Consider the following 13,916-nt stretch of genomic DNA (forward strand, 5'->3'; position numbering starts at 1 on the left):
TGAACACACTTGTGGACACTGTTGTGTGAGGCCCAGTTAATATCACATCGCTATGTCACAGGCTCAATGTCATAGGTGTGAGAAAATGTCACTATAGGACAGGGGAGATTTAGAAATTCTGAACACACTTGTGGACACTGTTGGATTGTGTGAGGCCCAGTTAATATCACACCGCTATGTCACAGGCTCAATGTCGTAGGTGTGAAAAATGTCACTATAGGACAGGGGAGATGTAGAATTTCTGAACAACACTTGTGGACACTGTTGTGTGAGGCCCAGTTAATATCACATCGCTATGTCACAGGCTCAATGTCGTATGTGTGAAAAATGTCACTATAGGACAGGGGAGATGTAGAATTTCTGAACACACTTGTGGACACTGTTGGATTGTGTGAGGCCCAGTTAATATCACACCGCTATGTCACAGGCTCAATGTCGCAGGTGTGAAAAATGTCACTATAGGACAGGGGAGATGTAGAATTTCTGAACACACTTGTGGACACTGTTGGATTGTGTGAGGCCCAGTGAATATCACACTGCTATGTCACAGGCTCAATGTCGCAGGTGTGAAAAATGTCACTATAGGACAGGGGAGATGTAGAATTTCTGAACACACTTGTAGACACTGTTGGATTGTGTGAGGCCCAGTGAATATCACACCGCTATGTCACAGGCAGAAATTGGCTAGTGTATGACAAACTACAAGGTGTATATAGAATTGGGCAGAATAGGAATCTCCCTAGAGTGTAGGTCTGTAAGAACGGAACATGTCCTCGACTTATCCTTACAGAGTGACACACAGATAGCTTCACTGTGGCCGTGATAACAGCCGTTACACGGTACTGAGAGAGGAGCGTGCACGTACACCGCTGTCCGATGTCCGTAAAATTGTCAAGCTCCGTGTTTTTTAAGTATACGGACTGACACACGCTGTCTCTCTAGTTTTGAATGTGATCAAACAGCAAATATACTTAACTGTTTGAAAAGCAGACAAAGCTAGAAGGTGGAGGTCTGTAAGAATGGAACATGTCCTCGACTTATTCTTACAGAGTCACACACAGATAGCTTCACTGTGGCCGTGATAACAGCCGTTACACGGTACTGTGTGAGGAGCGTACACCGCTGTATGGTGTGAAAAAATGCACGCTCAGTACCTCACCAGGACAAGAAAAAAAAAATTTGGATTGCTTTTAAAAAAGCAGTTTGCAGAGCAGTGGGAAAACAGCAATGCAGCTATCAGGAAGCCTTATAAGGCAGCCTAACAACCAACACAGCTGATACAGCAAAATATAGCCTCCACTTGCACTGCACACACAGTGACTGGTGTGTTGTACAGGCAAAATCGCTAGCAGCAGAAGCAGTTTTTGGTGTCTTCTTCCCTGCCTAACGCTCTCCCTACAGAATCAGCAGCAGCTCTCCCTATTCTGCGATCAGCATGAGTAACATGGCGGTCGGAATGCACGCCCTTTTATACCCCCTGTGACGCCCCCCAAAGCAAGCCAATCACTTGCATGCCCTTCTCAAAGATGGTGGTGACCCCTGCCTATGTCATCACGTTGCCCACAGTGTCTGTGGATCCTGATTGGCTGAAAAAGGGCGGAAAACAAACTTTTGAAACGCGACTTTGGCGCTAAAGTCGGCGAGCTCGTGGCCGACCTCACCCTAGGGTCGGGTTTCGTTTCATGAAACCCGACTTTACCAAAAGTCGGTGACTTTTGAAATTTTTTGACCCGTTTCGCTCAACTCTAGTAGGAACCATTGATGGTTTCAGAAAAGGCGTAGGTGCTTTAGTTAGAAAAACAACATAATGTTGATCAATACTCAGGATCAGTAGGAAGAACTTGCTCTTTTGGGCAGACTGGATGATGCATTACGTATGTATCTACCTATACACTACTCTCTTGTGTTCCATTCCTACCCCTTGGATGAACTTAATGGACATGTATCTTTTTTTAACGGGAGCCTATCATGTAAAATAACGCCTTTAACCTGCATATATGGGATTAATCTGCAGGATAATAGTGTTCTGTCACTTTGAGGGTACCACACTGAAATCCCTGCTGCTGAAAGGAAATTAACTTTATTTCCCCAGCATACTCACACTTTCAGTCACATGGGTGGCCCCTATACGGTTTCAGTCATCGCTCTGCGTATAGAGTGTGGTTGCTATAACCACTTCCCCGGCACTGGCTGACAGCAGTATCAGCATTAGAGCCTGCTATCAGTCAGTGTCAGAGATGCTGTTACAGCCACTGCTCTCTATGCATAGAGCAATGACTGAAACCATGCCAAAAAAAGAAGCAAAATCCACACTCCCAAAGCCAAATTGTCACCCTTCCCCCACACCCTCCTGAAAACCAAAGTGTGTAAAAATTACAATAAGCACCCGCATGTATGGCATTGCTGTAGCGCACACATCAAACTCTGGACCGCAGGGTGATTATATTTGGCTCGCGACGCCATCGCACTTTCAACTTTATCTGCAGCATCCTGGAATCCGATAGAATGAAAGAAGATGGAGCAGTAGGCGGACGATCCCTCAGTCATAATTCTCCCTCTGCGTCTGATGTCTCAACACAGCAGGAGCGATGACGCCACTATTTTCCAAGCAGTGAAGAGCTTCTGAGTGATCGCTGCTGAGACCGGAGCTGCGAGGACTGGAGAAAGGTATTTATTTTTTTTAATATGGGGCACATTATACTGTAGGGAGGACTATGTAGGACCATAATACTATATGGAGGACTGTCTACACCTTATTAATGGCTTGATAAAGGCCCTGCATGGCCGAGACGTTGCATGTTTTTTTCTGCATGATTTTTCTCTTACATTAGTCTTCAAAATAATAGTCCAATATGACGAACCAGATTAATCACCGTTTTTGGTATTACCATGGGTCAAACAATTTACTAGATGGTGCAGTGGATTCTAAAAAAAACCCCAACAGACTCAGCATTCATGATTTGCATGTTTTGGAGTCTGTTGTATTAGAATAATTAATTGAAAGGGGGAGTGTTCAAAATAATAGCAATGTGGAGTTCAATTAGTGAGGTCAATCATTCTGTTAAGAAACAGGTGTGAATCAGGTGGCCTTTATTTAAGGGTGAAGCCAGGACATGTTGTACATGCATTTCTCCTTGAAGTCCTGAGAAATATGGGTCGTTCCAAGCATTGTTAAGAAGAACAGCGTACTTAGATTAAAAGTTGATTGGAGAGGGTGAAATAATCTTTATTTATATAGCACCAACATATTCCGCAGCGCTTTACAGTTTAACAGTTTCAAAACACAAGTCATAAGTAACAACATTAACAATACAATAATTAAAGCAAAATTAGACGACCCTGCCTGTGAGAACTTATAATCTACAATGAGGTGGGGGAGATACAGAATACAGGTGTGTATTTACAATGATGGTCCAGCCATTTTGAGGGAGTGAGGGATAGATGGGGATAGTGAATGGGCTACACACGCACACTTTCACTTAAAACGCCTTTGATTAGTGAACGTGATAGGCTGCTCTGAACAAACCTATAAAGAAGTACAGACAATGATCGACTGTTCAGCTAAAATGATCTCTAATGCTTTAAAATGGAGAGCCAAACCAGAGAGATAAGAAAATGGAAAACTACCATTCGAAGAATTTCCCAAACACATCAACTGGCCTAAAGTGAAATGGAGAAACATTTTGTGGACTGATGAAAGTAAAATTGTTCTTTTTGGGTCCAAGGTCCGCAGTTCATCAGACGACCCCCAAACTCTGCATTCAAGCCACAGTACACTCTGAAGATAGTGAAGCACGGTGGTGCAGGCATTATGATATGGACATGTTTCTCTTAGGCCGGTTTCACATTTGCGTTTAGGGCCGCAGCGTTGGCCTGCGCACGGCGCTGCTAAGCCCCGCCCCCTGCCGCGCCTCCTCCAGTAGCTCCGCCTCTGGGCGCATGACGCTGCATGCGTCCCCTATCTTTATCACTGAGGATGCAAGCCGTGCGCAGTATGCGTTTGGCGGCGCCTGCGTCCTTTTGACGGTGCGCCGACCAGCGCCAAACGCAACCTGTTGCTTTGGTTTTTACCAGCGCTACTGTACACATCACAATTCAACAGTTATGCTGAAAGTCTTAGTTACTCACCAGTTAACGGTATTTTCCGGAGTCCATGACAGCACCACCTGAGAGAGGGGATCCGCCCTTCAGGAACAGGAAACCTACAGATACAAAAGGGCGGCACCTCTCCCACACATCAGTTGGATTACAGAGCACAAGAGGACCTCCAAGGTTAATGCATGATTTATGTACAGTACTATTATTATCTAATTATTTATCACCAGTGGACATATACAAGAGGAAGAAGTGCGCACCCAAATTAAACTAAAGGGAGGGAATGTACGGGTGCTGTCATGGACTCTGAAAAATACCGTTAACCGGTGAGTAACTAAGACTTTATTCGGTCGTCCATGACAGCACCACCTGCGAGAATTACAGAGAGTAATAACTACTTTAGGGAGGGACTACAGACTGCAGTACCCTTATACCAAAGGAGAGGTCTGCGGAAGCACCCAGGTCTAGCCTATAATGACTATAAAAGGTACTCAGAGAGGACCAAGTAGCCGCCTTACATATCTGGTCAATGGAGACTTCCGATCTCTCAGCCCACGAGGTCGCCATGGCTCTGGTGGAATGCGCCCTCAGCTTCCCAGGTGCCGACCTGCCTTTTGAGGTGTATGCTATTGAAATCGCCTCTCTAATTCACCTGGCTACTGTATTTTTTGACGCTGTAAAACCTTTCCTAGGGCCTTGAAGGGAGACAAACAGGGCATTATCTTTCTTCCAGGGATCGGTAACTGCCAGATATTCTATGAGGCATCTCCTAGCATCCAGGGTGTGTAGTTTCTCTTCCTTCTCGTTAGCTGGATTAGTGAGGAAGGATGGAAGGACTATTTCCTGTGTCCTATGAAAGCTAGAAACTACCTTAGGTAAGTACGCTGGATCAGGCCTAAGTATTACCCTATCGTCTTTAAACTGTATATAAGGAGGACGCCTAGATAATGTCTGGATGTCGCTTACTCTACGAGCTGACGTCAGAGCTACCAGGATGGCTACTTTGAGGGACAGGTTTTTTATGGAAGCTGATGAGATAGGTTCAAATGGATCTTCCGTCATAGCCGTGAGGACTAGGTTCAAGTCCCACGGCATGAATCTATCCTTCACTATTGGCCTGGATCTACCTGCCACCTTAATGAATCTACTGACCCAGTAATTACCCGCGATGTTGCAGCTAAAGAGGGCCTCCAAGGCTGATACTTGTCCTTTAAGGGTACTGGTGGAAAGCCCCATGTCCAGACTTTTCTGTAGAAACTCTAAGATTTGAATTATAGGCACTGAATCCCCAGCGACTACTCCTGAGTTCTGAAGGTATTTTTTCCAAATTCTGACGTAAATTTTGGTAGTAATGATTTTTCTACTTTTAAGTAGGGTGTTAATCAGGTCTGGAGAGAAATCTTTATCTTTTAGCAGTGACCGTTCAAACTCCACGCCGTCAGATGTAGGCCAGCCACCTGAGGATGGAAAACTGGGCCCTGGGATAGGAGATCCGGGATGTCCGGAAGAACCCAAGGATCGGACACCGACATGGTCCTGAGGCATGAGAACCATGCCCTCCTGGGCCAAAATGGAGCGATAACTATAACCCTTGCTCTGTCTTTTCTGATTTTCCTCATCATCAGGGGTAGCAGAGATAGGGGAGGGGAGGGAAGGCGTAGGCTAGCCTGAAGTCCCACTTTATCATAAAGGCATCTACCGCCAGAGGATTCTCTCTGGGATTTAGGGAGCAGAATTGTCTTAATTTCCTGTTTTCTTTGATGGCGAAGAGATCTACCTCTGGTTGTCCCCAATTTTGTACAATCAGGTTGAAGATGGAGGTTTTTAGGGACTATTCTCCTTGCTTTAGCAGATTGCGGCTTAAGAAATCTGCCGTGATGTTTTCTTTCACTTTTATAAGTAGAGCTGTTAAAGATAGAAAATGCTGCTCTGCTAGATGGAACAAACGCTCTGCTACATTAATCAGGGGCTTGGAATGAGTCCCGCCTTGGTGGTTGATATAAACCACGGTGACCTGATTGTCGGAGAACACTCGTACGTGATAGCCCTGTAGATACACAAGGAGCTTTTTAGCCACCTGCTCCACTGCCATCAATTCTTTCAGGTTAGATGACATTTCATTCTTATGATGCTCCCATAGGCCCTGGACCAGAATCTCACCCATATGAGCCCCCCAACCAGAAGGGCTAGCATCCGTGGTGACTATGCGGGTTATGTTATACTCCCAGGGTACCCCTCTGGATAAACTATCCTTGTCTAGCCACCACTCTAGGGACTCCCTTGTGTTTCGAGACAAGGTTAGCTGGCCCTCCAAGTAACCCCCAAGGACTCTTTGATGTAATAAAACCTCGCCCTGTAGATTCCTTGCATGAAACTGGGCCCACTGGACTGCCGGGATACAGGACGAGAGAGACCCTAGAAGGGACATGGCTTTCCTGAGGGACATGGTGGGGTTATTGGAAGCGTTCAGGACCTGGTAGTGTAGGCGAACAAGCTTCTCCGGAGGCAGACGGCATTCTGGTTTCTCAGAATCTAGGATTAGGCCTAAGAATTACTGGACTCTCATCAGCTGTAACCAAGATTTTTTGATGTTCAGCAACTATCCTAACCGCTCTAGGGCAGACATTGCCCTCTGTAGCTGTTCCAAACAATGATCCGCCGTTTTGCTTACAATAAGGAAGTCATCCAAGTAGGGGACTACTAGAATGTCTGATTCACGTAGATGGGCCATAACTTCCGCTACCACTTTAGTAAACACCCGGGGAGCGACTGCCACCCCAAAGGGGAGGGCCGCATATTGGAAATGTCGAACTGACCCATCTAACTGAACCGCCACTCTGAGGAAACGCTGATGAGCTGCATGAATGGTTATACGGTAGTAGGCGTCTTTTAAATCTAACACCACCATAAAGCAGTTTTGAAACAGCAATTTTATTGTGGACTTGATTGTTTCCATTTTGAACGGACGTATGACCAGAAACTCGTTGAGGGCCTTAAGATTTATTATAGTCCTAAAGGAGCTGTCTGGCTTGTGGACCAGGAACAGAGGGGAGTAGAAACCTTTCCTCCTTTCTCCCTCTGGAACCTCTGTTAGGACTTTCTTGCCGCATAGATCACGAACCTCGGCCTCCAGGGCAGCTTGTTCTGATGTGGAAGACCTGAGTGGGGTGACCTTAAATCGATCTTGGGGAACCCAGGAGAATTCTAGTCGTAGTCCCGCAGCCATCACCCCCAGTATCCAGTTGCTACTAGAGATCAGCGACCAGGCTGGGTAGAAGGCAGCTAGTCTCCCTCCTACCGGGGCAACTAGTAATTGGGGCAGTTTTTTAGTGTCGCGTGCTGGACCTTCCTGGCGCCCCCCTCCTCCAAACATAAATCCTGTACCTTTTCTTCTTTTCTCATCCTATCTGCCCTGATCTCTGGACGGCCTTCTACGGAAATATCCTTTCCTGGTAAAGGGACGTCTATAAGAAGGGTTCGGCAGACTGGGGAATTTCTTTTTATCACCCCCAGCTGTTTCTAATAGTTTGTCCAGGACGGGGCCGAATAGATATTCCTCCTCACACGGAATGGAACAGAGTCGGGACCTGGCCTGAATATCTCCCGGTCAGCACTTTAACCAGAGCACCCTTCGAGCTGCATTAGACAATCCCGCGGTCCTGGCCGCCATCCTTGCAGAGTCCGCCAAAGCATCGGCTAAAAAAAGCAGCGGCATTCTGGATGATCAGCAGTTTTCTGAATGGATGCTCTCGAGGCTCCGTCTTTCAGCTGGGAATCCAGTTGATCTAGCCAGACCATCATGGATCCTGGCTGTACAAGTGGCAGCTATCGCTGGTCTTAGCGCGCCCGCTGACATCTCCCATGTTCCCTTTAGAAAAGAATCCGCTTTTTTATCCAGCGGATCTTTCAAGGAGGCCATGTCGTCAAAAGGTACGGAGGATTTTTTGGAGGCTTTGGCTACTGCCGCGTCCAGCTTAGGGGCCTTATCCCATCTGCTTACCACTGGGTCATCAAAAGGGTACCTCCACTTGAAGGCTGGTGGCATGGTACCCCTTTTTTCAGGCCTTTTCCATTCTCTATCAGGCCCTGGACTTTATCATTTAATGGAAAAGCCCTGCGCTTCCTGGGATCTAGACCCCCGAACATCATGTCCTGTGCTGAGAGTTCTGGCTTTGTGTCTGCTACCCCCATGGTGGACCTTATTGCTTTGACTAGCCTATCCATTTGGTCTAAGGGGAAGCAGATCCGGCTAGTCTTCATCCAAACACGACGAAGAGGAGGCCGGGGAGTCTGAGGAGTTATCGTCTTTCCTAGGGGCGACCGAGGACTCAGAGCCTGAAAAACTAGCCTCTCTTCTCCTAGAAGATTCCCCTTGAGATAGGGCTTTCATCTCTGTCCTGATTAACTCCCTCAGGCTTGTAGTGAAGTCAGGCGTCTCTTCCGCTATCTGTAAAAACGGGGGAGAGTGTAAGGGCCTGTCAGTCTACCCATGGACTATTGTTCCCTATCAACCCCTACCGTCTGTCGCACGCATGGCTGGCATAACTTTTTAGGGTGGCCATCTGGCAAGGGGCAACTACAGAGGGCACATTTCCTGTGCTTGTTTTCCCGTAGCTTTCCTCCCCTGCGAAAAACATAAGGGACCACTGCATCAGGGTACATTCACGGAGATGTCTTACCCATGCAGATGAAGCAGGTACCGGATCACGGAGGGAGGCAGGGGGATCCTTTAGTCTGGAGGAACTGTGGCTCTGTCCGCTCGTTTGTCCTTGCTTCTTTTGCTGGCCACTCGTATGAGGCTTCACTGTGGCCTGTTTCTGCGGGCGCTCCTGCGCCTCGTCCTGCTGGTCTATGGGGGCTTCCGTCGTATCTATTGCTGGGCCTTCGGAAGCACACCAGCAGGGTCCCCGCCTGCCTCATAAGGCCTCCTGATGTCCGGGTCAGCAGGGCTCTGGCCGTGGCACCTCCCACCCAAGACTCTCCCGTGACCTCCCCGCTCCCCCCACCCCGGCTGCCGCCCGCGACCCAGGACAGGCGCGCATCCTCGGCGCACACCGGAAAGCCGGCCGGCACCCGACTTTGGCGTTCCCGTCCCCGCCCCTTCCCGCCGACCGGGCGCCAACACCGGCCCGGATGAGGAAAGGACCGGACCCCGGGGGGACCGCACCAGGAGGGGCCCGGGGCATACATACCTCCTGGTGCTGGCACTCTGGAGGCGGCTGTCCACCGGACCCCTTGCTCCACCTGCTCCTTCCACTGCCGTGGCAACCTACCCGGCCCCACCGTGGCGCTTCCAGGGACCCCGTGCTGACCGAGGTAGGAGATCCCCCCGCTACCTGGGTCGGTCAGCCGGCCTGGGAATATCCTCGATGATCCATGACGGACGATCTGTAGGAAGTCCTGTCCTCTAGGAACAGGAAGCCAACTGATGTGTGGGAGAGGTGCCGCCCTTTTGTATCTGTAGGTTTCCTGTTCCTGAAGGGCAGATCCCCTCTCTCAGGTGGTGCTGTCATGGACGACCGAATAAAATGATAATTTTCTTTCTCAACGCGTTTCATGTGTTACTTCCATGAACTTTGACACTTGTTTGACATGTGATTTCCTATTTGGTGCTAGATTTGAATGCTGTACCTATTTAAATAGCATGTAATGACAGGGCATATTTGTATCATGTCCTGAAGAAGTCCTTGTGACTTTGAAACGCGTTGAGAAAGAAAATAAACCATCACTTTCAGCATAACTGTTGGATCGTTATTTGTACAGCAGCGCGGCTTTTTCACCACGAATCTGTCCATTTGGAAATAAACACTAGTATAAAGATTGTGATTAATTCATGCTTTTGAACACACTGCTATTATTTTGAACATTACTGTGTACACTGGGGTGAAAGTTTTTGTGAAGGATGATTTTTGGTGTCTTGGATTTTTGGAATAATGTGGTTATCATTATAATGTGCACAGTGTTGTAGGGATCACAGTTGGCACATCATAACATGTTGGTCACCATACTTTGCTTGGTGGTACAGTAGGGTTATCCCAACATACGTGAGGAGAATTCACTTTGGGGGTATCATACTGTGTTTAGAGGTACTTTTGTTGGCATCATACTTTATCTGTATTTTTTATCCCTTGTTATTACACATTTAAATAAGGCCATTGAGCCATATGCTTTTTACTGCTCTTAAATAACATATTATTCCAGTATGCCCCATTTCTGATAATCATTTTATTCTAAGATCTATTAATTAAAATGTACTTTGTTCATGGGACAACCACTTTAAGGTTTTTTCAATACAAAACGTTCATTGTTATATTTGATAAGGAAAACTGTCAAATGTAGACTTTTTTTTTCCAAAGAAAAATCAAGATGGCCCACAATTTTGTTGAAGTGTTTAACTTTGTCCCTCTGTGTATTTGAGTTTGACATCTCTGCTTTAGTGGAAGACCCATGTAACTTCTAGGATGTGTATCTCCAGGTCCCTAAGCTAGTTACAATTAATTGAGCACATTCACAATTTTCACTTGGCAACATCCACTGCCTTCCTACTTCTAGAAAGCACATGTGGAGTAAAAGACAGGATTTTTGGTTGCTTACCGTAAAATCTGTTTCTCGGAACCTTCATTAGGGGACACAGGAACCATGGGTGTATGCTGCTGCCACTAGGAGGCTGACACTATGCACAAAAACAGTTAGCTCCTCCTCTGCAGTGTACACCCTACCGACTGGCACTAGGCTACTCAGTTGGTGAGAAAGCAGGAGAAAACCAAGATAAAAGGAACCATCAGACAACTCAAACCGGAATAGAACACAATAGAAAGGACATGAGCTGTTAAACATTGGAGGGTGCTGTGTCCCGCAATGAAGGCTCCGAGAAACAGATTTTACAGTAAGCAACCAAAAATCCTGTTTTCTCTATCGCCTCATTGGGGGACACAGGAACCATGGGATGTCCAAAAGCAGTCCCTGGGGAGGGAATATAAAGCTTCATTCAGGTCGGAGAACTCTCCAATTCCGCCAGCAAGATCCTTCTGCCTAGGCTGGCATCCGCTGAAGCGTAGGTATGGACCTTATAAAATTTGGCGAACGTTTGGATGGAAGACCAAGTTGCCGCTTTGCAAAGTTGTAGGGCAGAAGCCCTATGGTGCACCGCCCAGGAGGCGCTCACTGCCCTGGTAGAGTGAGCCCTGCTCCCAGGGGGAGGCACTATGTTCTTGACGCGGTAAGCCTCCAAAATCGCCGTTCTGATCCAACGAGCAATCGCAGCCTTAGAGGCCAGAAGGCCTTTTCGAGCACCATCAGGAATGACGAAAAGAGAGTCCGTCTTCCTAAAGGGGGTGGTCCTGGCTAGATAGACCCTCACTGCTCTCACCAGGTCTGGCTTGTTCAACAAACACTCCAGAGGATGAACCGGAGCAGGACAAAAGGAAGGGAGGATGATATCCTCATTTAGGTGGAAGGCAGACACCCCCTTGGGAAGGAAGGAGGAAGCTGCAAAACCACCTTATGATGCAGAACCAAAAAGGGAGGGCGACAGCAAAGGGCCACCAACTCCGAAATCCGCCTAATGGAAGTGATGGCCACCAGAAACGCCACCTTCCAAGACAGAAAGGACAGGGAAACCTCTCAGAGTGGTTCAAAGGGAGGACTTCTCAGAGCCTCCAGAACTAGATTGAGGTCCTAGGGGTCCACCGGTGTCCTGCACAAGGGAGCCGCATGCGCAACCCCCTGAAGAAAAGTTTTGACCTGAGAAAGGGAAGATAGACTCTTCTGGAAAAGGATGGAAAGTGCTGACACCTGACCCTTTAAGGAACTTAGGGCCAGACCAGTGTCCAATCCCGTCTGGAGAAAAACCGAGATGGAAGGCAGAGAAAAGGACATAGGCGGAATGTGTTGGGACTCACACCAGCGGAAATCTGCTTTCCAGGTGCGATAATAGACCCTGGAAGATGACGGCTTTCTACCCTGCATCATAGTGCGAATCACCCGGTCTGAAAAACCGGACGCTCTTAGCACCGCGGTTTCAACAGCCATGCCATTAAATTGAGCGACCGAGAATTCTGGTGGCAGATTGGACCTTGGGATAGAAGATCCAGTCTGTCTGGGAGCCTCCAGGGGGCGTCCACGAGAAGGTTGATGATGTCCGCGAACCAAGACCTTCTGGGCCAGTCCGGCACAATGAGAATGACCGGCACCTCCTACACCTTAAACAGTCTGGCAAGAAGGGGGGAAACAGATAGGGAAGCGCAAACTGGGACCAGGGAATGGCCAGAGTGTCGGCGCCTACCCGAGTGGGTCGCGGGACCTGCAGATGAAACATGGGACCTTTCTGTTCAGTTAGGACGCCATGAGGTCCACGTCCGGAGTCCCCCATCGAATGCAGACCTGCTGGAAGATCTCCTGATGCAGGGACCATTCTCCTGCCACGAGACCCTCGCGATTGAGAAAATCGGCGGCCCAGTTGTCCACGCCGGGAATATGAACTGCAGATATCACCGAAACCGTTGACTGTCCAGCGAAGAATCTTGGTTACCTCGGCCATTGCCGCAGACTCCGGGTCCCCCCAGGTGACTGACATATGCCACCACTGTGGCATTGTCTGTCTGGACTCGGATTGGCAAACCCTTCAGAAGCGTTTCCCAGTGGAGGGACAAAAGAATAGCTCTCAGCTCCAGGATGTTGATCGGCAGAGAGGATTCTTTCACCGACCAACGTCCTTGGACAGTCAGATGACGGAATACTGCTCTCCAGCAGAGGAGGCTGGCATCCGTCGTCACCACTTGCCAGTGGACGGGAATGAAGGACCTGCCCTGGAAGATGAGAGGGGAGTCCAGCCACCATGTGAGAGATCGTTTGACTTGGTAAGAGAGCCGAAACGGATGATCCAGGGAGAGAACAGACCTATTCCACTGTAAAAACATGGTACGCTGATGAGGTCTTGAGTGGAATTGGGCAAAAGGGATCGCCTCCGACGCTGCCACCATTCTCCCTAGAACTTTCATGGCTGAGCGGAAGAAAACGGAGAGCTTTGATGAGAGCGAACCCCCCTGCTGGAGGATGACTCTTTTCTCTTTGGGGAGAAAGACCCTTGTCCGATGGATGTCAAACAGCATGCCTAGATAGATCAGGCACTGAGTCGGAACAAGACAGGACTTTTTCCTGTTGACAAGCCACTCGAAACGGGCAAGGGTGCCGAGAAAAATTGCGAAAGCTGTCTTGAGCCTGACAAAATGACGGAGCCTTGATGAGGAGGTTGTCGAGGTACAGGATGAGGACAAGACCTCTGAGTCTCAAAATGGACATCAAGGTTGCCATGATTTTGGCGAAAACCCTTGGGGCAGTTGCAAGACCGAATGGCAGGGCAACAAACGAGAAGTGATGCTGATGTTCTGCAAAGCGCAGGAACCTCTCGTGCCTTGGGAAAATAGGGACATGAAGGTAGGCATCCTGAATGTCTATGGAGCACAAGAATTCCTGCGCCTCCATGGAAGCAATTATAGAACGAAGGGACTCCATCCTGAAATGTCTCAGGCGGACTTCCCTGTTCAGCAACTTGAGATCCAGGATAGGCCGCACCGTGCCGTCTTTCTTTGGCACCACAAAGAGGTTTGAATGGAAACCCGTGAAGAGTTCCTGCTCTGGGACAGGCACGATCACCCCTGATCTGAGAAGGGAGGCGATGGCTGCGAAGAAGCCCGAGACCAGGGAAGGATCCCTTGGAGGGCGGGATTCGAAGAATGGACTTCGGGGATGCGGAGCGAAATTTGTTTTGCATGCCGATGATACGATCACCCTGACCCATGCGTCCTCCACCGAAGCTAACC

Source organism: Dendrobates tinctorius, unplaced genomic scaffold (assembly GCF_039654945.1).
Source record: "Dendrobates tinctorius isolate UK_male_01 unplaced genomic scaffold, ASM3965494v1 ptg000022l, whole genome shotgun sequence".
Taxonomy (NCBI): Eukaryota; Metazoa; Chordata; class Amphibia; order Anura; family Dendrobatidae; genus Dendrobates; species Dendrobates tinctorius.